The sequence below is a fragment of the Mirounga angustirostris genome, unplaced genomic scaffold (genome assembly GCF_029215605.1).
Source record: "Mirounga angustirostris isolate CCGP_5_RB_7025 unplaced genomic scaffold, mMirAng1.0.hap1 SCAF_13, whole genome shotgun sequence".
NCBI lineage: Eukaryota > Metazoa > Chordata > Mammalia > Carnivora > Phocidae > Mirounga > Mirounga angustirostris.
Genome location: NW_026991721.1, coordinates 104,014,653 through 104,039,001, shown reverse-complemented (window position 1 = coordinate 104,039,001; position 24,349 = coordinate 104,014,653). Strand labels below are relative to the sequence as shown.

Below are 24,349 nucleotides of genomic sequence, written 5' to 3'. Positions count from 1 at the left end.
TTTGTTGAAGACACTATCCTTTCTCTATTGTGTATTCTTGGCACCCTCATCAAAAGTCAGCTGACATATATGTATAAATTTATGTCTGGGCTTTTTACTCTGTCCTACTGGCCTATATATCTATCTTTATGCCAGTACCTTACTGTTTTAATTACTATAGCTTTGTAGTATATTTTGAAATTAGAAAGTGTGGTGTGATTTCATGGATATGATCCCAAAGCACAGGCAAAAATAGACAAGTGGGACTATATCAAACTAAAAATCTTCTGCACAGCAAAGGAACAATCATTATAGTGAAAGGCAACCCATGGGACAGGACAAAATATGTTCAAACTGCATCTCTGATAAAGGGTTAATTTCCAAAATATATAAGTAACTCTTAGAATTCAATAGCAAAAAACTAATAACTTGATTTAAAAATGGGCGAGGGGGGTGCCTGGGTGGTTTAGTTGGTTGAGGGTCTGGCTCTTGGTTTCAGCTCAGGTCATGATCTCATGGGTTGTGGGATCGAGCCCTGTGTCTGGCTCCATGCTCAGCGCAGAGTCCCTTGGGGATTCTATCCCTCTGCCCCTCCCCCCACTCCTTCGCATGCTCTCCCTCTTTCTCAAATAAATAAATAAATCTTTAAAAAAAAAAATGGACTAGGGACTTGAATAGATATTTCTCCAAAGAAAGCATACAAATGGCCAAGAGATATATGAAAAGATCCTCAAAATCAATAATCATCAGGAAAATGCAAATCAAAACCACAATGAGATATCACCTCATACGTGTTAGAATGGCTATTATGGAAAAAAACAAAAAACAAAAAACCAAAGACAAATGTCGGCAGGGCTGAAGAAATTGGAATCCTTTAGTATGCTGTTGATGGAAATGCAAAATGGTGCAGCCACTGTGGAAAAGAGTATGGACGTTCTTCAAAAAATAAAACAGAACTACCATATGATCCAGCAATTCTACTCCTGGGAATACATCAGAAGGAAATGAAAACACTAGGTCAAGAGATATCTGTACCTCCCATGTTCATAGCAATATTATTCACAATGGCAAAGATGTAGAAAGAATCTAAATGTCCATCAGTGAATGGATTTTTTAAATGTGGTATAAACATAAAATGGAATATTATGCAGCCTTTAAAAAGAAGGAAAGTCTGCAAATGTGACAACAGGGTGAACCATGATGGCATTATGCTGAGTGAAATGAGCCAGACACATAAGGACAAATATTGAATGATTCCACATATCTGACGTTTCTAATACAATTAAACTCACAGAAGCAAAGAATAGAATGGTGGTAGTAAGGGACTAGGGGGAGGAGGAAATGGGGAGTTGCTAATCAACAAATATAAAATTCCAGTTCTGCATAAATGAGTAAGTTCTACAGATCTGCTGAGTAACATTGCGCCAATAGATAAAAACACTTTATTATGCACTGAAAATTCTGTTAAGAGGGTAGAGCTCATGTTGTGTTCTAACCAAAAAAAAAAAAAAAAAAAAAATCCAAAGACCTCTTGTTAAGGTTACAAGGCCCCTTACCCACACTGGGTCAGAAGAGTGGAGGCAGACGGAGGAGTTTAGAGAGAGGGGCGTCAACAGCGCCACCAGAAGACCTCCATCTAGGTCGCTTAGAATCTGGGGGAAGGGCTGCCTGGTGTCCAACTCCTGTGCAAGAAGAGTAAGTTAGCTAGAGAAGCTGGTGCCAGACAGCTCAGAGTAAAGGGAGGCTGAAGGGAGGTTGCTCAGCAGGCAATCAGTCCTCACTTCTGGGGTTTCCAGGCAGAAACGCTGTGTGTGTGTCCCATGGACAAGACAAGAGCCCCCGAAGAGGCTGAGGAGGCGTGGGGCTCTCTTAGTTCATATCCACTAGAGCTAGCTCATGAGGGAAAAACACCTTAGTGGAAGGGGGCTGTGGGTGAATCACTGGGCTCCTAGGGACACAGCGAGGTTGGCAGAGAACGGGACAGCACACCCTATCATCAAGGAAGCTGCAGGAGAACAGAGCCTAAAAGCCCCCAGGAGTATGTGAGACAAGAGGCAAATGTAAACATCTGTCCAACCCAGAGAGTGTGGAAGCCATCCCACAGCCCTCCCAGTCAAGCGAGTGCTTTCAGCATCCGTCCCCCCATACCCCCACCCAAACTTCTACCTCTCGGCCCATCCACCCTCCACTTCATCAAGGGGATGGAGAGGTAGGGGGCTTTGGTGGGAGGTGGGCAGGGAGGATCAAATCCCTTCTCACTGTTACAGGCTTCTCGCCGTGGGTGTGCCAGGGGAATGGGCCACTGCTCTGAATGAGGTCAGACTTAATCAGGGACCAGATAGTCTAATCACTATATATCGAATTGAGACTGTGTTTTGTGTCTTCAAGCGGCCAAAGGATTTCTGTTACCTAACAGTGAGCAGAAAAATCATGGGACTACTCACATTTTTATCCAGGGGCATTAAAAGGGCCAAACTACAGATGCTTTCTGATAATATATCCCAGGGGTCGGGCTTGCCCAGCATGCCACGTACACGTGTATGTGTTTTTTTAAAAAATGCCTTTACACTATAAATACTGTTTTGTAGTCAATAATTCCCACTTAGCATTATATTAAGAATGCTGCGCTACATCAATATTTTCATATTGTATCTCTGTTCCATAGTATATGTACCTAGTCCCTTATTGTTGGATATAGGAATTGTTTTTTTTTTTAAGATTTTATTTCTTTATTTGTCAGAGAGATACAGAGGGAGAGAGAGCACAAGCAGAGGGATTGGCAGGCAGAGGGAGAAGCAGACTCCCCTCTGAGCAGGGAGCCCAATGCTGGACTCCATCCCAGGACCCTGGGATCATGACCTGAGCCAAAGGCAGACACTTAACTGACTGAGCCACCCAGATGTCTCTAGTTTTCATTTTTCACAACCATAATGTTGAAATGCACATAATTCAAACCTAGCATTCATGGTTAATTCCTTAGGATAAATTTCCTTGAGGTGGATTGCTGAGCCAAAGGACATACATGTTTTAGTGACTTATGAAATATATCACCAAATTGCACTGGAGAAAAGTTATGCCAAATTTTTCTCCAACCAGCAGATCCCATATGAGGGCCAGTTTCCCCATACCCTTGCCAACATGACTTATTATTGTTCTTATTAATCTTTGATGATCTGATATCTAATAAACACAATAAAAAGGTGGGTTTTTTTTTTCATTAAAAAATATCCAGTTACGGGGTGCCTGGGTGGCTCAGTCGTTAAGCGTCTGCCTTCGGCTCAGGTCATGATCCCAGGGTCCTGGGATCGAGCCCCGCATCAGGCTCCCTGCTCAGCGGGAAGCCTGCTTCTCCCTCTCCCACTCCCCCTGCCTGTGTTCCCTCTCTCGCTGTGTCTCTCTCTGTCAAATAAATAAATAAAATCTTTAAAAAAAAAAAAATCCAGTTACTGGAGAGGTTGACTATTATTTCATTTGTTAATTGCATACGTGTTTTTTTATGACTTCTCTGCTCAACACCTTTGCTTGTTATTTTAACCTTAGTGTCATTGAAAATATCAGTTCTTTGAAGCTCAAGGCAAAGGACCAAAAGGATGTCAGAATGGATAACTGAATTTTCTTGGTTGTTTGCCTCCTGTTACTCTTGCCTCTGTTCAGGTTGTGGTGGTAAATACAAAGAGAGGTACAATGTGGCCCCAGGACACAGACACTATTGTCATAGACGTTCTCTAGCGCTATCTTCATCTTTTTCCCATCCCACACATCTGAGCGTATGTGAGGGTGGATGGTAGGGCCGGTCAGATGCTGGGTTCTGATCCATTTGTTACTTGGGCTGATCAAGTAACATATATGGGTCTCATCGTCCTCATCTGTACAACTCAGTTCTTCATGACCAGACCCCCTGTTTACCCGTGTAGACTTGTTTCCCATCGTCCCCTCACCTAGTCCCAGGTGCCAACCTTTCCAACTCTTGGCCATACTCTCTGGCCTTTCCCCAAGTTGCTCTTCTGCTTGCTTTGCCCTTCCTTACGTATTCTTGGTCCCATGATCTAGCTCAGGGCTGGCACTTCACTAAAGGATTGAAAAATGTTTTTTGAGTGAAAAATAAAATGAATTCAATTCAACTATAATGAGCATTTACATCTGTAAAGACGCTGGGAATACACTAGGAAATGTAAGCTCTAACAGCGGGAAAAGATATACAAAAGAGCCGTGTTATAACAAAGGACATGTTAGATCCTTAAAAGAAAAACAGTTGGGACGCCTGGGAGGCTCAGTTGGTTAAGCGTCTGCCTTCAGCTCGGGTCATGATCCCGGGGTCCTGGGATCGAGCCCCACGCCCGGCTCCCTGCTCAGCGGGAAGTCTGCTTCTCCCTCTGATCCTCCCCCTGCTTGTGTTTCCTCTCTCACTGTGTCTCTCTCTGTCAAATAAATAAATAAAATCTTAAAAAAAAGAAAGATGGGTCTCAGAGGAAAGATGAAAATATACTGGAGTATACTGGAGTATAAGCCCCATTAGGGCAGAGTCTGAATCTGCCACTGTTCCTTGTGAGTGATGCTCTTTCTTCAGTGAATGATCAAATGATTCGGAAAATAGATTGTGTGTGTGTGTGTGTGTGTGTGTGTGTGTGTAGGAAGGGGGTATTGTTGAAGACCATCATTCACAGAGAGTAATCTGAGGAAAGGAAGTAGAATAGGAGTGTAGGAGTGAAGGAGTAGGTTTTGCTTGTTTTTATTTTGTTTCAGTGTTCATAGAAGTTTTTATTTGTTGGCCTTGCATCAAGAGAAATCGTCCAAGCTTACTCATGGAGGTCAATCATTATCTATTAATATATTCTATATTAATACTGTCCTATGTCATTGAGCTTTGAATGAGAATCTCAGAAACTCTGAACTTCTCTCAATTCCTTGTTAGAAACACACAGGAGAAGGTTCAATACTCAGACCATGCAGGTCTTCCGGAGGCTTCCTATGCTCTCATATAAAGAACAGGGCTTGGAGGGGAAGTTAAAGATTTCTTTTTGTGGCCTCATGCCTGTCACTCAAACCAACCCACTAGGTGGCTGCTCCCTGATTCAGCAGATTCACCTAAAAGCTCGAGATAGGGAGAAAGGCATCACATAACCCTTTAGCACATAATTAACTTGTATTTTATCAGAAATGCTTTTGTGCTTCTCTAGTTATCATTCAGAATAATAATAATAATAAGTAAATGGTTAACCTAAATCTCATTCTCCACGTGCAGTTTAAAAAATTATTTTCAGCAATTTCTGCTAAAAAAAAATTAGTGAACACATAGCAGAAGTAACTGAAGGTGAATAGATACCTGGGGAGGGGAAGAGAAGAGTGCAGGGGTGAGGAACACCCTTGCAAGCCAGCACTTACCCACAATAAACAAACACTAGCCCTATTCTTTAGGACTTTAGTTCCCAATATTGAAACTGCCTTTCTGAAATGAAGATTTGTGTCTAACTGCTAATTAAAGTTCACATAGTGTGTTACATAGAACTGGAACAATGGAGGCATTAACAAGCCATAATTGGGAGTCCCTCTCCCCATCCACCTCTAACCAGTCCAAGGCCAGTCTCTTTGTGAACGCTCTCCTCATCATTTCAGCTCTCACCCATCTTCTCTCACTCCCAAATCCTACTGTCTGGACCACCCATGAGGTACTTAGTCATGTGCAGCATAGTATTTAAATTTTCATGCTCTGTCTGCCCAAAAAGATTATCAATTTCTTGGGTTCTACATCTTGCATTTACCATAGCAGACTGCATAAATCATATAAATAGTAGGTCCTCAAAATACTGTCAAGTATCTCTTATTTGAATGAAATGGAAATATCACTAATCTTTTTTTTTTTTTTTTAAGATTTTATTTATTTATTTGACAGAGACAGAGATAGTGAGAGCAGGAACACAAGCAGGGAGAGTGGGAGAGGGAGAAGCAGGCTTCCCCTCGAGGAGGGAGCCCGATGTGGGACTCGATCCCAGGACCCTGAGATCATGACCTGAGCCGAAGGCTCAGCTTAACGCTTAACGACTGAGCCACCCAGGCACCCGGAAATATCACTAATCTTGATCCCCAAAGATGCTGGGATTTATTTGAGTAAACTCCCATCATGATAAACTTGGAAAGGGTCATCTCTTTCCTTTCTCGCCATGCCCGTTGATGATACCATTCTCAGCCTTGCCGCTTTGAACCTAGAGATGTACGTTCAATATATTCTAGCACATTCTGGAATACCAGGGCCAAATGACCTGCCAGGGCTTTATCCTGGCACACGGCAGCTTACCTGGTCAGTGTTGGGCAGCGCAAGGTAGAATGATGGCTTTATCTCTCTCTTCGTGACTTTGGACAAGCTTTGAAACCAAGATCCCCAGTGCCCTAGGCTGGTGGAGAGGGCGCAGTGAAGACAGGGGATTCCCCACTTGTTGAAGCTGAACTACACGTCTGCTGACCCCGCATGAAGGGACGGGTACTGCCGAAAATCAACTTGCTGCTACTTCACCGAGGGAAACAGCCACTTGAAGTGTCTTGGGTTCTGTCTGTTTGTTTGTTTCTTTCTTTTTTTGGAGGGGAGGAGGGTATTTCAATTATCAGTCAGCCTTAATTCTTTCTGCTTAGAATGGGAGAGCACCAAAGCTCCTGACAGAAGTCCAAAGCTGACAGGCAGGAAATGAAAGCACCTGCACTGTCCTCTGGCTGCCCGGGCACCTGCTGTGTGGCAGGCTGCTCACCTCCGCTTGCCTGGGCGCTGGTTCCTGGGGGCCAGTCAGTCCCTCCTCACCTGCCAGGTGGCTGCTGGTGGCTTCGATGCCGAAGTCCTTTCCCGGGCCATCTGGAGCCACCGAACGTGTGCCAGGCTCCCTTGCTAGAACTCTGCTCCGAATTCTGCCCACTTCTCCCTTCACCTCCCATCCTGGTCACAGGCCTAACACCTGACCTTCAGTGCTGAGACAAAGTACCTCATGAGATAAAGCATCTCCATGTTTCAGAGCTGGTGGAGGAACTGTTGGCCATTGGTATTCAGATACATCACCTCCCCTGGACTCTCCGAGCGTAGAGTCCACCTGAATCTACCAGTTTCAGTGTGAATGGTGGTCAAATGCCAAAAGCTACTGAAAGCCAGAAACCTGGGTTCCTATGAACTCCCCTTCCCCTTCTCCAGCCGTCAGCCCCAAGTCCTGCTAATTTAACTTTCCAAATACTTCCTGAGCCTCTCCCCTTCTCCCCATCCTTAGTCAGGGCCTCCTAATCCCTCCTAATCCCCCAGAGGTGTCACTCTGCTGCTCCCGACATCCCAGGGGCTCCCCAGGGGCTCCCGTTGTAGCCAGCCCTCCTGCCGGTCACAGGCTCTCACTTTGCGTTCTAGCGATGCCCCCACTGCTGATGCTTGTGACTCCCCAGCCTCCTCCCCATCTCTGCACCCTCCCTAGTGCTGTCTGCCCCATCCAGGATGCCCTTCCCACTTCTATTCACCCTACACCCCATTCAAGACTCAATTCGGACCTCACCTCCTCCAGCAATGTCCTCCCCGAGACCTCACCTGGGGTGAACTGACAGATGTGTCCCTGTGCATAGCTGGCTTATTGTCTGCCATGGTACAGTAAATACGCTGTTTTTAAATGCTTCTCCCTCGTTGAGGACTGAGAGACTATGGACAGCATTTTGTTTTTCCAGTACTAGGTTCATAATAGGATCTCGCGTGTATCTGCTAAATAAATGAGCGCCGCTCAACAGAAGTGTTGTTGAACCCATGATATGGGGGGAAAAATCTCTCTTACGGGGCTCTCACCCTACAGAGGAACACAGAGGTACCCAGCCTCTGAGCAACACCCCCCCCCAAAGCTGTGAGGCATGTGAGAAGGGTCCTGAGACAGCGACAGGCTCCAAAGACAGATGCCTTCATGCTACAAGCGGGGGAGCTCGTCACAGCCGGCAGCTCCAGCAGAAAGACGAGAAACTGCGGTGTTACTGCCACTTACTGTTGACAGCTGACCCACCTGCTATAAAAGAGTCCTGCTGACTACCACATCCCAGGAAGGCAGGCAGACCCATGCCACAGGAGAAGGGGGGACCTGGCTACCTCCCCAGGAGACCCAGGCCCCTGGAGGTGTAGAAGCTTCCATCTTTAGGGCTCCCACCTGTGAGTGGCCCAGAGCGCCTCAGAGATGAAGCTCAGATGAGCTGAGAACAGAAAAGCATTTTTATCGCTTTAATGCTAAAGCTATCATTGCTCCAAGCACTGCTTGGAAATTGTGCCATTTACACTTGTTGGTCAGATCTTAGACACATGCAAAATGTTTATACTAAAAAGTTACATTTGTGTTTCTTTGTATTCCCGTGAACTCTCTTCAAGGATCTGTAAGGCCTTGAACAAGTTGTGAAAAATTGTCACATGGAGGAAATGAAGAACAGTTGGGCCAGAGTCCGGAGTCAGAGCCCAGCAGAACCGGGGCACAAAATGCTCGGTAGAGCAAGGTGAGGGTGGGGACCGGTGTGGCTTTGAAGGTGGAGACAGCTACCCTGGAAGGAATATGTTACTCATACACCTTTTAAAGAATTTTGCCTAGATGGCAGGGGCAAGGCAATTAAACAGCTGTGGACAGACATGACCTAATTTTTGGGCCTTCCAGATGTCTCCTGTGGGGCTGGTCCTATCATAACCTACAAATAAGGATGCGCTTTGATGGGATGCAGGGAGTTCCTGAGAACAGGGGAAGAAAATGATGTCCTTAGGGAGGAAGAGGCACCAGAAAGCAGATGAGAGAGAATGGGAGGGTGACCGGAGCCTCCCTGACTTGCCCCCTCCCCCCACAGGGAAGGCCATTGTCAGCACTTTGCCCACTAGGAGGAGGAGCAGTCTCTGCTCATCCTGACCCTCATCCTGACTGGAAGCCGTGAAGTGCAAGCCCACGTGCAAATGCACAGTAATTCAGCCAGCAACTGAGACCTACCTTCAAATAGGCATAAGTCCAAAGAGTCATTTTTATATACCTTGCTGGGATCTGGAAGAAAGGAAGAAAACCACATGCAAAATACACGACAGCCTTTTTTTTCCCCCTTAAATAGGCTGTTAAAAGTTCTGCAGTTTAAAAGCCCAAAAATGAAAAGAAAACCTGGGTCACCATCTGAACAATGACATGATTTAAATAAAAATGCTGGCTGTTTAGGGGACTTCATATAGACCCAGATAGAGGTGGTCCTCAGGCCATCTGGGAGCGTCTGACTAGTCTGTCTCCAGAGGCCCCTGGCCTCAGTCACTGGACTCTGTGCCTCATCAGCACCCCCAGAATGTTCTCGGGCCTCCCGTGGCCAGCGAGCATGCTTGGTGCGGCTGCAGGGGTGGGGCGGACGGAGACCATGGGGGCCCTCCATCTGACCCCCACTCTGCCGCTATGATCTCTGCTCACTTGTTCTCTCAACTGCTATTTAACTCCCTGCAAGCTAAGGTATTAACTGCTCTTGGAAGCTCCGCTTTTCCACCCACCTCCGTCGTCCCGTGTGGGGGTCACACACCCACCCCTGGCCATTACTCTGGTCTTGAGACACTTTGAGAAAAGAGAGAAATAAGGATAATAATGTCTGGGGAGAATAGGGATAATCATAGTTGTTCTTTCTACTTTAAAGGACCTTTAAGGGGCTCAGGTGAACACAGTAGGCTTTAAAGCGCGGCGTATATTTAAGTCAAGTATTCCTGAATAATCACAGAATCGGCACAGAGAGGTACGTAGCACCTTGCTCTCACTTTTGGCCAATTTGTACTGAAACCAGGCTGCTTTTCCCTTCCAGGAACTCTTCGGGCTTCCACGTTGCCTTCTCTGGCTGTTCTTTCCTACTTCCTCACCTTGAACACGACCACCCAGGAGCCGATGTGAAGAGCTTATGACTAGAGCACTGGAGCAGGTTCACAAGAACAGGATCGAAGCTGCTTGTGGATATTACAACACTCGTGTTTGTGTGCAACCCACACTTAGTGGGCAGTAAAACAAAACAAAACAACAAAAAGTAAAAAGCAATTCTTCCCGTTGCCAGACTCAACAGCTGCAGGGACAGAAGGTCCCTTTGATCCTACCAAGCAATTTTAAAGTGGGAAAGCACTAGAAACAAGATTTATTAAGTCTGCGCCAGGCACAGCCCTCTCAATTGTCCTCTGCTAGGACTCCAGGCCTTCCCCTCCCAAACCACAGCATTTCCTGAAAATCAACACTCCCTCAACTTGTGCAATGGGGAGGAGTGTAGGAAAGATGTGCGTGCCAGGCAGAGTCAGGGCCCAATGCCCGGGCTGTCAGGCCCGAATCCCTTACTGCACATTAGAGTCATCTAAGGAGCTGTAAACAATACCTGTGCCCAGCCTGATCGCAGACCAAGTAAGCCAGAATGTCAGGGTGGGGCCGGCCTTGGTAGTTTGAAGAGTTCCCCAGGTAGCTGTCATTTTGGCCAGGTTTGAGAACTCTGTCTTAGCAGAGCCTGCAGGCCAAGACCTGTCATCACAGAAGCCAAGAGGAGAGCAAATATCTTGGTGCCCAGGTAGGCACATAGAAAAGGAAGTGCAAGGCCCTCCTCAGCACCTGCCACACCCACATGATATCACTTGTGGCCGAACTAGAAGGTCTGTGGCCCCTGCTCAGGACTCCGGCGCCACACTTTCCCCCAGGAGGTGCTGCAGATTGGATGCCTGACCCCAGGGCAGTCGGTCTACAGGCTGGCCAGAGATGCGTCAGCTGACCCGGCATGCAGGTCCGGAGCGTGAGGATCTGGACCAGAGAATGTGAAAAGCAGCAGTCAGTCGAAGAAGCCTGGGAAGAAGAAAGTGTGGGCTGTGACACGGGAGCAGAGCGTGTGGCCCGTCCCTGGAGGCATCTTGGATCCCTGAGTCCTTCAAATTCCAGTTGCAGTCCACGTGTAACCTTTCTGCAAAGCCCATTCTACCTTATGTGCCCTGAGTGACACCCTTCCTTTCTACCCAAAGACCCTGAGTCGGAGCGTGATGGAGACTGAGCAGGGCCGAGGAAGAACACCCAGAAAGTCAGGGAGCAGAAGAGGGCAACTCCCCAAAGGTGCAGAAGCCAAGAAACTGTAAAAGAACACAGAATGGGCATGGACAGTAGTCCAGGATAACGGGAAGGAAAATGCCTAAGAATCATCTGGCAGAAAGCAAAGCTTTAGCAATGTAAGCCTGGGCAGTGAGAAAATGCAGGCCCTACAGGATGGCAGACGAGGACAAGAGGAATGGGAGAGAAAAGAGCAAGGAACTGTCCTTCCCCTGCTCTGGGGGATGACCTCTGCAAGCTTCATCTCCAGGCTCTAACTACTGTCAGCTGCTTCCAGCTGGCTTCAGCCAGACACTTACAGGAGGCTAGAGGGCGAGAAGGAAAAAGGCGGGGTATTCTCCTCTGCCCTCTGCCTCGTGCAAAACTTCTGGAAGTGAGTGCCTCCCCCACGTCTTCAAATCCCCAGACAGGCCTGCCACACTTGGTTGCAGTTTCTCTTGGGGGATCCTAGCCGAGGCTTGGGTAACACCACCTGCTCCCTTTTCCTCTCCAACCAGTGGTGAACCGGAGCTGGCTTGGACTGGCTCACAAGAGCAGATGGCCAGATACTCAGGGATTTTGCAAGCTGGTTGTTAAACTATTGCTAGCTTGAAGTTGGCCAGTGCTACAAGTCACGGCTTTTTCTGCAGGGGAGCCAGTTACGAGCACAACACTGCCTCTTCCTGCTGGGGCCAGTCCCCGGCCCCCCAGGAGGTGTTGCAGATTGGATGCCGGACCCCAGGGCAGTCGGTCATCGTCCCCTGATGGGTTTCTCCGCCTCTTTCCTTCACCATGGAACCAATTCACTGCACTATATTCTATTTTAAATAAGATGTAGTTTCTGTTTTCCTGGTGGGACCCTGATTGATGTGCAGACAGTGATCTCCTAAAGAGCTTTACCAGCTCCCCTGAGAGCAGCAAACATTAAATTCACAACATGTGAGGTTTTAATTTTGTTTGTTCGTTTGTCTAGTAATCCCTTTAATCACTTATCCATGTGATTAATTTTTAAAGCAAATTAATTTTGTGATAAATGAAAACCTTATGGCACCCTAACAGGGTATTGGTTTGACTATCAAAAGAACCAGATGTAAGAGACAACCAGGGATGCCTGGATGGCTCAGTTGGTTAAACATCTGCTTTTGGCTCAGGTCATGATCCCGGGGTCCAGGGATCAAGTCCCACATCAGGCCCCCTGCTCGGCGGGAAGCCTGCTTCTCCCTCTCCCACTCCCCCTGCCTGTGTGCTCTCTTCTCTCTCTCTCTGACAAATAAATAAATAAAATCTTAAAAAAAAAAAAAAAAAGACAACCAGGTCACGTGATGTAGATCTCAGGATGAATGGTCTACCCTGGGTTGGGTTGGCCACCTGGCATAGGAAATGGGAAGACGAAGGAAGTGAAACATGACCCATCATCTACGCATACTAATATATGTGCTAAATCACACTTCTCTGTACAAAAGCCTTTCCCTCCAACTTCCTTCTTAGTGTCATGATAGGGGCTGTTGTAGCATTTGCCTCACCAACGCTCTGTTGCTGTTATTGTTTGTTTGTTCCCTGGTCCTCTTGCTAAAAGGAATAATCATAGGCCTTAGAAGCAGAAGGAGATAAATGGCACCAGGACAATTTGCTAGCCATTTGGGGGGGGGAAAAATCAATTCATATGATTATCCTACTTTAAAAATAAAATATATATTGGATCATTAAAAAAGTTAGTTTTTAAAAAAGATTTGAAAAGGTAGAGGTGGATATTGACCTAATCTCTAGATGGGAGAACTTTCTAATCTTAAAAAGAAAAATTTTTAAAAACTGGGTACATTTTGTTATATAAAAATGAAGGGGTGCCTGGGGGGGGGCTCAGTTGGTTAAGCATCCAACTCTTGATTTTGGCTCAGGTCATGATCTCACGGTTGTGAGATTGAGCCCCGCATCAGACTCCATGCTCAGCATGGAGTCTACTTGAGATTCTCCCTCCCTCTCATGCTCTCTCCCTTTCAGATTTATACATAAATCATAAGAAACGATTTTTTTAATGGAAAAAAATTCCTGCTGCTTTCAGATAAATAGAAGTTAAGTGCAAACTGAAAACTGGGAAATATATTATAATAAATAGGACAAAAGTCAATTTCCTTAATAGAGAAACATATAAATAAGTAAGAAAAAAACCACACTGAGATTCTATGTTAGACAGTGTTGGTTGCCTTCTAGAATCTATTCCCCCCCGTTACCCTCCTTTCTAGTTTCACTGTGGGCAGCAAAGTGTTCAGTTTTGGGGGAGGGATCACGATTGGTCTAAGCCTAACATCTGAATCCCATTTCTTGATTTCCCAATTCCCTTGCAGCGAGGGTGGCCTTATGACCTGGTTCTGATCAATGAGACTTGAGGAGGAATTGGCTGGGATGCTTTTCTAATCATTCCTTCCTACTATATGGAAACTCAGTAGAATTTTGTATGTTGATATTGTTTCCTACCACCTTGCTAAATTTACTTCTTAGTTCCTGAATTTTCTTTCTTTCTTTCTTTCTTTCTTTTTTGGTAGATGTTTCTGGGGGATTTTTTTTGTAGACAATCATATCATCTCCAAATAGGGATAGTTTTATTTCTTCCTTTCTCATATGTATGTCTTTTATTTCTTTACCTTGGCTGATACTTGCTAGGACCTTAAGTATGATGTTGAATTAAGACTGGTGAGATTATACATCCTTGCCTTGTTCCGGATCTTAGAGGAAAAGCATTCAGTGTTTCACCAATAGGTATGATGTTAGCTATAAATTTTTTGGCAGATGCCTTTCATCAGGTTCTATTTCTTTCTTGCGAAGAGTTTGTATCATGAATGCGTGTTCAACTTTGTCAAATGCTTTTTCTGCATCAATGTGATCATGCTTTTCTTCTTTAGACTGTTGTATGGTGGGTTCACAGTAATTTATTTCAAAATACGAAACCAGCCTTACTATTATGGGTTACACCATATCCTCCAAAAAATATATATTAGAGTTGTAAACCTCCCCCCCCAGTACTGCAGAATATGACCTTATTTGGAGATGGGGGCTTTACAGAGGTATTCAAATTAAAATGAATCATTAGGGTGGGTTCTTTTTATTTATTTATTTATTTATTTATTTATTTGACAGAGACACAGTGAGAGAGGGAACACCAGCAGGGGGAGGGGGAGAGGGAGAAGCAGGCTTCCCGCCCAGCAGGGAGCCCGATGCGGGGCTCGATCCCAGGACCCTGGGATCATGACCTGAGCTGAAGGCAGACACTTAACAACTGAGCCACCCAGGTGCCCCAATTAGGGTGTGTTCTAATCCAATATGACTGGTGTCCTTACGAAAAGGAGAAAATTTGGACAGAGAGACAGACATGTGCATGGTGAGAGCAGCATGAGAAGACTGGAGTTACGCTGCCCATGTGCCAAGGGAACTACCAAGAACTAGGAGAGGGCCCCAGAACAGACCCTTGCCTGGTGCTTTCAGAGGGAGCACGGCCCCTCCCAGCACCTGCACAACACAACTTCTGGACACACCTGGAGAATGGAGCTGTGGTTGCCAGGTTCCCCTCCCCCAGGCCCCTGCCCCCTTCAACTGCTGCGAAATGCATTATTTCAAAGTTGAACCCAAAGCAGCCTTGATAGAAATATAAAACACCACAACCTTTCTCTGGGAAATGTGGAGTTTGGTCACTGCTGGCCCCAATTCCCTCTGTCATCATTAGAAAGTCTAACACACAGGGCGCCTGGGTGGCTCAGTTGGTTAAGCGACTGCCTTCGGCTCAGGTCATGATCCTGGAGTCCCGGGATCCAGTCCCGCATCGGGCTCCCTGCTCGGCGGGGAGCCTGCTTCTCCCTCTGACCCTCCCCCCTCTCGTGTGCTCTCTGTCTCTCTCATTCTCTCTGTCTCAAATAAATAAATAAAATCTTTAAAAAAAAAAAAAAAAGAAAGTCTAACACACAGTGCGATGAGGAAGCTGGCCCCTGTGGTATGCCAAGCTGATATTTAAGTATTACCTTTAAAAAGGGCCATTGGCAATGCCAATAAGGAAACAGTCCTGGGAAGGAGAGTGAGGTGAGGCTACAGCTCTCAAATATCACAGCCTATGAAGAACTAACTGCAGAAGAATAGACCCGAACTGAGTCAGCGGGACTTTTAGTCAGCTGATTCTGTTCTAAGACTCAAGTATGCTAACACAGAGAAACATGTTTTCTAACTAACCTTAACCTGACCTTTTTTGTCCTTGGTTTCCCCAAATATTTCCTTCCCTTCCTTTGTATTCCTTCACGGATGTAAGTTAAGGTCCATTTAATTAGAAATGGAGCACCTACTAGGTGTGTAAGGCTCTCCATCCCTAAGACAATCCTCAGTTACATAGAACTCAAGTCTGATGTACAGAATGCAACTGACCTATGAATACATTAACATTACAATATATATAAAACATTAGAAAGAAGAGGGTGGAAAAAATCCAGGTATTTTTAAAAACAACTCATTTCAAAAGATATACTTACAAAGTTAAAAACAAAGTGTGTTTTTTTAGTTAACCTATGATGATTATAAGAAATAAAATAATAGTAAAAGGGTTAGAGTCCCTTTAAATATCATGTGCAAGAGGTAGTCACCGTTAACGGTTTGGACCAGATCCTTCCAGAATGCACACATGCTTTCTAAAACATAAATGGGAATGTTACCTATATATGGCCGATTCTACCAGTGGCACCCTAGCATCCCGTATGCCCTTTTCCTTAATAATAACTTTTAGTTGGACACATGGCAACCTAGCATTGTAAGTTCTCTAAATTTTTTTTTAATATTTTATTTATTTATTTGACAGAGAGAGACACAGTGAGAGAGGGAACACAAGCAGGGGGAGTGGGAGAGGGAGAAGCAGGCTTCCCGCCGAGCAGGGAGCCCGATGCAGGGCTCGATCCCAGGACCCTGGGATCATGACCTGAGCCAAAGGCAGACACTTAACGATTGAGCCACCCAGGCCTCCTGGACATAAGAGTTTTAATGGGAAGACATCTCCGTGCTGTGATGGGCTGCGTAGTAATTAAATGCACATGGAGTTCACAAATCCAGTACTTCCTGCAGTAGTTCTTCAACCAGGTTCCTTCTCCTGCCTAAGCTTCCTCAGCAGAAGGGAGATAAAAAATATCCCTTCCCTCATCAGACTGTTGTGGGAATTAAATGAGCAAATGCACATGAAGAGTTTAGCACGAATCAAGGGCTAAACTACTGTGGTTACGATTAGCTTTTGAAAAAGACAGAAGTACCTGCTCTATCGATTATGACGAAGCTAAAAACAAACAGATAGGAAAGACTTGGAAAGGCACAGGAGTTATAATGTCACACAGCCTAAAAAAGACACTGTCCCCGAACCTTGGGGTATGAAAGTATAATAGGATAGTAGTTCTACATGTATTGCCCAGGGAGACCTATCCACGGCGGTCACTAGACGGGAGAGGATGTGTGAGATAAAGATCTCCCCTAGGATTAAAGGAATGAACTACATTAGGTGTTACTGGAAGCTGCAGACGTCTGAGAGATTCATGTGAATCCCACACCTTGTTAAGTGATCAGAACACACAAGCCTACACAGCACTCCTGTAACTTCTAGATGGTTCTCGTGGTCCGTTTCCCGAGGCCACATAGGGCTGCTGGAGGGCAAGCTACATTTATACGAACACTTCATCTTATAGGACTTACCACCAACCAAGAACATTCATTACCTAAGCCATCTGGGGCAGAGTCTAGGTTTTATTTTCTACTGGGCCAACCCAGTGTCTGGAGCATAGTAGATATTCCATAACCAGGAGCCCAGTGTTTCCTGAAAGTCTCTCTGTTAGCCAGAGGCAGACTTCACTGGCTGGGAGAGTAGAGGACAGGTGGAAGGCCTAGGGCAGGAGACTGTGTATCCGGCTTTTAATCTCTGCAGGTTGCTCCAGCGTCCATAGCTATGGGCACTCGCCATTTTGAAATATACACTCCCCCTGGGAGGGGCCAGGGCCTTGCCAATGAGCTCAGACAGTCTAAATTTAGACATGCCATTTTACAGTTTGATTACATCAGGCGCTGTGATGCCTTATACTAAGTTTTCTGCAATAGGAAAAACAAATAGTTTTGATTTATTATCTCTTCTGTGAGCTGAGTGGTTGATATAATCTCTTGGCACTCTCTATTTCAGTTATGTTTATGAGACAGGGGTGGGTGGGCTTGGGGGTGGTGTCGGGGGTGATAAGTAGGTAGTTGTGTTTTTCAAAGACTTGTGACACAGTAAGATGCTTTTCACATTTTATATATTAAATATGTATATGTGTGTGTATTTGTGTATATATATGTACACATATACACACACACAAAATTTCCTCCAAGGTGTGAGAGAAGTATGGGGAAAATTTCCACCTGCCAATGAACTGTGACTGAAACTCTCAGCCATTTTTTCTCACCGAGGCTAGAACCACAGCCTGTGTAAGGTCTGAGAAGTCATTCCCAAGTCAATAGCCCCAGGAAAAACCCTTTCCACAAGAAGTGGAACTGTCAGATTGGAATTTCAGTGGTAATTTCTACCTCTTGGACTGCTCTCCAAGTATTTCTGTAGGACACATTCCAGACTCACAGGACAGAACCGGATCAATGTAACACAGACTGTTGTGCCTTATGGGGTTCAGAGGAGGGAGGAATCCCGTCAGGCTGGGCAGAGGGTCGCTGGGGAAACACGAGGAGAGGGAGAAGTGAGGAGAGACGCTAGGACTGCAGAAGCCTCTGACTCTGGCCCGTGCAGAACTCCCCCATCGTCTTCTCTGGAGGCCTGTGACAGGCAGGCACCTTGCCTGTCTGTGGAGTCTCTGCGGTTAAGCCAGGCAATGCAATACCCTTGCCCTTCTCTGCCTTCCTAGAGCCTCGGGAGGTGGCCTGTGCCCAGCATTCCTGCCCAGCCTACCGTGGGTCCCTTCCCCAGCCCGGCAGCGTTGGGCAGGCTCCAGCATAGTCAAGAAGCAAGCCCCGACCGTCCAGCAAACTTTCAGTGCCTGTTCGCCACGTGCCAGGAGTCAGACCCCAGAGATTCACCAAAAGGAGAAGCATAGATTTTTGCCTATTTAGCCTATTTTCAAGAAACTGCAGTAACACACGGGTGGTATTTTGTGTTCTGCTTTTTTCACAGAACAATGCCTCTCATGCATTTTCCCGCAATTGTATTCATGATAAACTTGAGGTGTCCATACAACCTTGACAACAAGGTAGTCAGAAAATGTAAAATTTAAATATCACACTGGTTAAGAGGCAATTATCTCCATAACTGTCCATTATAAGGACTGTGCTTTTATTGGATACTTAGATTTGAAACCTGCCACTATTTTGCTATTATTTTCCCACTATTTTGCTATTTTGTAATACTGCAATGAATATCTGCAGGTATATGTTCTTCTTTTTCCTCAGGGAAAAATACAGTAGAGTGGAAAGAATATAGGTTTTAGAGCCAGATAGATCTGGGTTCAAATTCTAGCTCTGTTGCTTAAGATCTCTGTGACCTTGGGCAAGTTCCTTCACCTTGAGCTATTTCAGTTTCCCTTCTGTACAAAGCCATCAACACTACTTAACCCAAGAGACCAGTGGTGAGGATTATTCAATGCTGATGGGTAAAATCATTTTGAGATAGATCTGGATTTAAATTCTGGCCCTCTTGCTTAACTTGGACAAGATACTCAACTTCTGTTAAGCTGTGTTTCCTTCTCTATGAAATGGAAATTCAAGTGCGTATGTAATGAGGTTATTGGGACAATTAATTAAATACATATAACATGTTTAGTACACTGCTGAGTACACAGTAGGGGATCGATAAATGTTAGCTATCATTATCACAGTAATTACTATTATTGTTACTATTATAGTAAAAATAATTACTATTTTTAAAGATTTTTTTTTTTTTTTTTTAATTTGAGACAGAACGAGAGAGAGCGCGCACATGAGAGGGGGGAGGGTCAGAGGGAGAAGCAGGCTCCCCGCCGAGCAGGGAGCCCGATGCGGGACTCGATACAGGGACTCCAGGATCATGACCTGAGCCGAAGGCAGTCGCTTAACCAACTGAGCCACCCAGGCGCCCCTAATTACTATTTTTATTACATAAAAAGGCAGCACTTAATAATTGCTGGTGTGGCCATCTGCTCCCACCTCAGACTCCCACTAATGAGAAATATCCAAGAATTGGAGACTGGATCAAGGGTAAGGCATGTGTTTATAGGGAGCACCACATTGTTCGCCAAAAGGATTGCATTCCACTAACAGTATGCTGAATCTATCCATTTCACACCCATCCTCACCAACAGGTTTTCTTTTCTGTTAAAGACTTCAATTTTCATTTCTTTATTACTGTGAGGGTGAACATTTTCCCGTAACATTTTGTTTACTGTTGGGATATCTTCTAGTATGAACACCTTAGTTCTATCTTCTGCCTGTTTATCAGTTTGAATCTTGGTGTTTTTCTTCAGTATTTGAATAAAGTCTTTATATATCAGGAACATAGTAATATTTAATGCAAATACTTTCCCAGTAAGCTGGAGCCAGAAAGGTCTGGTACTGGTGCGGGAAGACCAGGGGTAGATCCGTGTGTTCAGGAGCATTTCTATGTGGGGCTCTTGACTCTTGCACGGTGAACTCAACTACTCCCACATCAATCTCTGGGCATCTCCAGCCCTGCATGACACAGCCCTTCTAGGTTTCTAACTATAGGATAGTTCTTAGTTGTCTTGTAGACACTTGAAGCCTACCATAGACCTAACTGAACTCCTCGGCTGTCCCCCAACCAGAAAACTTTCCAAACTCCTCCATTTAGTCCCTTAATGTCCTAGCCAAGATATCCTGAGACTGTTTCTCATTACAAGTACTCCCCCCCTCCCACCCCGTTTTCCAAAGTTTGCGTTAGGCCACTTCACTTTCATGAAAGACCTCCATTAGTCCCTGTTTTTGCCAACCAAATGGAACCCGAAGAGGATTTCTGCTTTTATGAAGAAAGGCAAAAAGCAACAATAGAGTGTAGCACATGTTTTGCAGGGAGAGAGGCAGCATACAGCCTAAGTGGCAAGAGGGGTATATTGCCCGGCTCCTTCCCCGACGAGCCACACTCAGCATCTCAGCACCAAGTCGCGGTAGCTTTTTTTTAATGATTTTTTTAAAACTTTTAAAAAAGATTTTACTTATTTATTTATTTAGAGAGAGAGAGGGAGAGTGCAGGAGGGAGGGGCAGAGGGAGAGAGAGAGACTCTTAAGCAGACTCTATGCTGACTGCCGAGCCTCACAAGGGGCTCGATCTGATGACCCTGAGATCAGACCCCGAGCCGAAATCAAGAGTCAAGACGCTCCACCGGCTGAACTGCTCAGACGTCCCGAAGCCGCAGTCGTTTTGAACTGTGTTTGTGAACATCTGTGCTTTATCTTGATTTATTTCGTGCATCATTTATCAAGATGCGTCCTAAGGTTTTAGGAAAGCCTAAGAGAGGTTATTTTTGGTGCCTGGGAATGCTCGAAAATTTTTCCACATAAATTCATGGCAATCGTTTCTTTCCTTTCTGCCCTGCTGGCTTATGAAGCTTTCATAGGAAATGCTTTATTTTTGGATAACGGGGGAAACCTGTGTAGGAAAAAGCCCTCCCGGTCTCTCACATAGGCCTGTTGTACTGTCTCCCAAATAATACTCTTGTATGAGAAGTCACGTGTTCTGACTTTTGATCTGGAAAATGTGATCACACATACCAAGAAAATGAGCAGTGGCAGCCAAGCTGACATGTTATCTCAGGCCTTCTCCACATGTCAGTATCTGCTACTGAAACCCATGCACGCGAGCTGGTACGCAGACCAATGCCAGGACACAGCTATCCAGTGATGGGTATCTGACAGTGGGATTCAGGAATTAACCAGCGGGGAACAAAGTACTAGAAAAAATTGCCTTCAGCATTTGGCCCAAGTGTCCGCTGTCCTTAAATTATTTTCATATTTTAATGGTGACATTTTTTAAATTATTGGGGTAATTATTTTTAACAGTGTAATCGTTAGCAGTATTGATCTTGTCTTAGCATTATGCCTTTTTCTGTTGATGTCCCAGTTACAATGCGAGTGCCATGCAATCAGAAAGGGTGTTTCAGCCTTCCTTCTGAGGCCCAGCCTAATGGCCTTGCCCCCTACGTGGAGTTCTAGATCCCCCAAAGGCGGCTGTCCTGGGCACCATGAGCTGCTATTGAGGAAACACAACAAGGCAAGCAGGAGTTCAGATATAAAAAGTCAAAATTCCCTTGAATGAAAATTAAACTAAATCATCTTACTATTTCTAGGACCATAGTTCATGAGAAGCCACACTGATAGGAACATCCTAAGTGGAAGCTTTCTCCTGTTGTTTCCTAACTCTCCCCTCAATTTCCCCAAATATATATACTGGATCACTTAAGAAGCCCCATCTCTCTAGAGACAACAAACATCTCCAAGGACACACACTGAGAGCCACCAGCTTCTTAGTCCTTTTGGAAAATGTGTTGAAAACAAACTACATACTATTCTAAAGTTCTCCTTCCCAAGGCTGGGTGTGCCTGTGGGTAGGCGTGGGTGTGTGGGTACATGCACGTGGATGCGTGTGGGTGTGGACATACCGTGCTCACACAGTGAGGAAGTGATGGAGCCTATTTTTCTAAAAGCAGAGTATGATGGTGTGAAATACACATTCTCACCTTCAAATATTCGTTTCTCCCCACAAGATCTGTATCTGCTGGAGAGGAGTGAAGACAGGGCTTTGGGCCCAGTGTATTCTAACTGCTTCTATGAAGACCAACTAGGGTTTTCCCATGTGAAGAGTATCTTTGGAGTTTTGGGGGGTTTTTTTGGGGGGGGGGGTGGCCAGTGGAGTCTTTGGAAGGAGGTGGAAACCTAGAACCGACATCCCCATGAAGTTGCTCGCAAACAAAATGGTTTTCTAAGTTCCAATCAAGGATGAACTTCTTGGCCTGAGAGTGATGCCCCGAATTCCCTTCCAGAGTCAAGTGGAGAAGGCCTCGAGTGGGTCTTTTCTAGAACTGGTGAGCAAGTCCTTGTATTCATTCCAGGACCTGTCCCCACGCTTTCCCAGCAGAAAAACTGGTTAATTTACATCCCAGGCAATTACCTGTCGGTATCAGGCTCCGGTGTCTAAACCCCTACCTGTAACACTGCAGAGTAAGGTCAGGGGTGAAATTTCGCAGCGGCTTCTCCCCGGCAGCACCACACGCAAGGAGACCCACCCAGCTAGCCACTCGCGCGTCCCAGTCCGAGGCCGGTTCACTGCACTCAGCGCGGCAAGGTCCTGGAACTGCGTGGCCTCTGGGGCGCGGCCACCTCGCCGCCAGTAAGGTGCCGTCTCTGCCGGGAGCCGCTGCCGGTCGGCGCGGGACGGGGCGGCTCTGGGGCCGCGGGAGAGCGTGCGCGGTGGCGGCCGACCGCCCGGAGGGCCGGGCCAAGGACGCGCGGGGGCGCGCGCGCGCCACGACTCCGCCCCGCGCGCGCCCCCCGCCCATTTCGCGCGCGCCCCCGGCCTACGGCCCGCCTGCGCCCGCAGCGCGCCTGCGCGCGGCGCCGCGTCGTCGCAGCCTGGACCCCTGCGGCCGGCCGCCGCCCACGTGTCCCCGGCGCGGGCGCGCGGCAGCTCGGCGGGACCCACCCGGAGAGAAATGCTGCAGAGGGCCCGCCGGCACGGCGAGGCCAGGCTCGCTCACGGCCCCGAGGGGCCAGAGACCCGCAGGCTGGCCGCGCGCGGGCAGCGCACCCGCCGGCCAGGCATCCCGCTGTCGTCAAGAGAGCGGCCGAGCGCAGCTGCCCTGCGCGGGAGCCGCGCGCCCCGAGGCCCCGACGGGTGCTGGGCGAAGGCTCCGCGCCTCCCTGCGCGCGCGCCCGGGGGGGATGGGGATGGGGGGGGCGCCCGCGGGAGCCAGGCGCCCGGAGAAGAGGAAGGAATTGGTGCTGTACCTGATGCTGCCTCCTCTGCCCTCTGTAGCTCCTCGTTCCTTCCCAGCCCCTGAGGGACCCTCCTGGCTTCTTCGTCGTTTAGGAAGCTGAAGTCAAGGCCCCGAGGCGCCTTCGTCGCGGTCTCTACTGGGTGTGAATTGCACTTAAGCCCCTCGGCGCCTCCTGTTACGAGGACATTTTTCAAGGTTCGGAAGACCAGCTTCAGGGACTTGACCCCATAGCCAATAAGAAGTCCGCCCCTTTGAAAATCGGAAGCCACAAACTTAGGGAACGGCCCACACCTACAGGGCTCGTTTCGACACCTTAACGACATGTTTCTGTCCCCCCATCCAACCGAGATGCAAAACGAACGGCTCCGCCGCGAGAGGGGACCAATCGCATTCCATGGGGCGGGCCCTTCCCCGTCTCCTCCCTCCCCTCCTCCCTCCCCCCTCCTCCCTCCCCCTCCTCCCTCCTCCCTCCCCTCCTCCCTCCCCCTCCTCCCTCCCCTCCTCCCTCCCCCTCCTCCCTCCTTCCTCCCCTCCTCCCTCCCCCTCCTCCCTCCCCTCCTCCCTCCCCTCCTCCCTCCCCTCCTCCCTCCCCCCTCCCCTCCCCCTCCCCTCCTCCCTCCTCCCTCCCCTCCTCCCTCCCCTCCTCCCTCCCCTCCTCCCTCCCCTCCTCCCTCCCCCTCCTCCCTCCCCCTCCTCCCTCCCCTCCTCCCTCCCCCTCCTCCCTCCCCTCCTCCCTCCCCTCCTCCCTCCCCTCCTCCCTCCCCCTCCTCCCTCCCCTCCTCCCTCCCCTCCTCCCTCCCCCTCCTCCCTCCCCTCCTCCCTCCCCTCCTCCCTCCCCCTCCTCCCTCCCCCTCCTCCCTCCCCTCCTCCCTCCCCCTCCTCCCTCCCCTCCTCCCTCCCCTCCTCCCTCCCCCTCCTCCCTCCTTCCTCCCCTCCTCCCTCCCCCTCCTCCCTCCCCTCCTCCCTCCCCTTTCCCCCCTCCCCTCCTCCCTCCCCCTCCTCCCTCCCCCTCCTCCCTCCCCTCCTCCCTCCCCTCTCCCCCCTCCCCTCCTCCCTCCCCTCCTCCCTCCCCTCCTCCCTCCCCTTTCCCCCCTCCCCTCCTCCCTCCCCTCCTCCCTCCCCTCCTCCCTCCCCTCTCCTCCCTCCCCCTCCTCCCTCCCCCTCCTCCCTCCCCTCCTCCCTCCCCTCCTCCCTCCCCTCCTCCCTCCCCTCCTCCCTCCCCTCTCCCCCCTCCCCTCCTCCCTCCCCCTCCTCCCTCCCCTCCTCCCTCCCCTCCTCCCTCCCCTCCTCCCTCCCCCTCCTCCCTCCCCTCCTCCCTCCCCTCCTCCCTCCTCCCTCCCCTCCTCCCTCCCCCTCCTCCCTCCTCCCTCC

General features: G+C 47.8%; 1 protein-coding gene across 5 annotated transcripts in view; it reads right to left on the bottom strand.

The window, feature by feature from the left end:
* EXPH5 (exophilin 5) overlaps window positions 1-22,473 on the bottom strand; it is a 69,185-nt gene extending 46,712 nt beyond the window's left edge. For 2 of the 5 annotated variants that reach the window (XM_045895102.3, XM_064577490.1), the window contains exon 1: window positions 22,188-22,321. The gene's annotated coding sequence lies outside the window, so the exon portion shown is untranslated. Of the gene's footprint in view, window positions 1-8,936; window positions 8,988-22,152 lie in introns of all 5 variants that reach the window. The other 3 variants (XM_064577489.1, XM_045895103.3, XM_045895097.3) reach the window with 3 other exon arrangements.
* Between the last annotated feature and the right edge of the window lie 1,876 nt (window positions 22,474-24,349).